The 1,380-nt window shown below is 33.3% G+C and overlaps 1 non-coding gene across 1 annotated transcript; it reads right to left on the bottom strand.

Moving 5' to 3' along the window:
• Window positions 1-757: 757 nt before the first annotated feature.
• Window positions 758-863, bottom strand: LOC138835979 (U6 spliceosomal RNA). The gene has a single exon (XR_011374837.1). It is a non-coding gene; the product is annotated as a U6 spliceosomal RNA (small nuclear RNA).
• Between the last annotated feature and the right edge of the window lie 517 nt (window positions 864-1,380).

Genomic DNA, 1,380 nt, shown 5'->3' with positions numbered 1-1,380 from the left:
GTCTTCATTATCTTTACAATGTAGCGTAAATGATTTAAAACACAATATACTGCTCAGATACTTATATGTTTTATCAGGTTTGTATATTTTCATATGGATTTCACCTCAGTTGTAATTCCTTCATTATTCTGTCCCTGATATTTTTACACTATCAAGACATAAGATCACCAGTTTGATTTAGAGCATGAGAAATTATCCATCTGGCTTCCTTGGAAGCAGTGCATATTCAATTGATAACATTATTTCTGGTTGCTCATTACATGTAATGGTTTCTGTAATACATATCACATTCTACGTAGTATTTAAAAATCTGCTTTGTTAACAATATTATATGGATAAAATTGGGGGAATAAACTCTTCCATCTCAGAACATTTTTATATGTTTTTAGTTGTAAAAGTACTGTACAGAGGGGTCACAGTTACACACACACACACACACACACACACACACACACACACACACACACATTTTCTTGATCCATTCATGTACTGAGGGGCATCGGGTTGGTTCCATATCTTACCTATGGTAAATAATGCTGCAATAAACATAGTTGTGCTTGTAGTTTTAGTATGGTCTTGTTTCTGATCATTTGGGTGAATGCCCAAAAGAAGGATTGCTGCGTCATAGAGGATCTCTATGTGGAATCTTTTGAAGAACCTCCGTTCTGCTTTTCAAAGGGGTTGACAAGTTTACACTCTCACCAAGAATTCAGTAGTGTTTACTTCTGGCCACATTCCCTCCAGCGTCTGTCATTGTAAAAATATTGAACGCTTCAGGAATTTGTGTGTCATCCTTCGAAGGAGCTATGCTCATCATCTCTGTATCATTCCAGGTTTAGGGTATGTGCTGCCAAATTGAGCACAGAACTTTTTTTTATATATAAAGTGTAATTGATTTTCTTAAATTAGACACTTCAACAAAAAGTAAATGCAAAAGAATGGTCATGAAATATTTATTTCTTACATAAGCACATATTTAAGAAGAAACTCAAAATTGATATGTCAAAAACAAAGTAATTCCAAATATTTGTGGTTCAAGAGATGTGTAGAAGGAGGAGTTCAATTATTCTCTACAAGGCACCTGTCATAATGAACATTGCAGCAAGGGTTAAGGTTGTTAAAGTTCTAATGCTTTAAATGGGTTTAATTTTGGGAATTTGCTTAAATATGCCAAAATAGGGACTGTTTGGCAGGTCATAAAAATTTTCCATGAAGTAGTTAAGATTTATGGTAGCAGACATATATTACTAAGTATTTATATTTCAGAATTTATAGAAACTTTACTAATGAGAAGTTGCAAAGTCTTTGTTTAAAGAAGCAGAGTAAAGAGTTAAGAATTTGTTAACTACAATTTAGAGCTTCCTTACTTTATATGTTAGC

This window comes from Dipodomys merriami, unplaced genomic scaffold, assembly GCF_024711535.1.
Source record: "Dipodomys merriami isolate MVZ:Mamm:240054 unplaced genomic scaffold, mDipMer1.0.p SCAF_2443, whole genome shotgun sequence".
NCBI classification, from domain to species: Eukaryota; Metazoa; Chordata; class Mammalia; order Rodentia; family Heteromyidae; genus Dipodomys; species Dipodomys merriami.
This window is presented reverse-complemented; position numbering and strand designations above follow the sequence as displayed.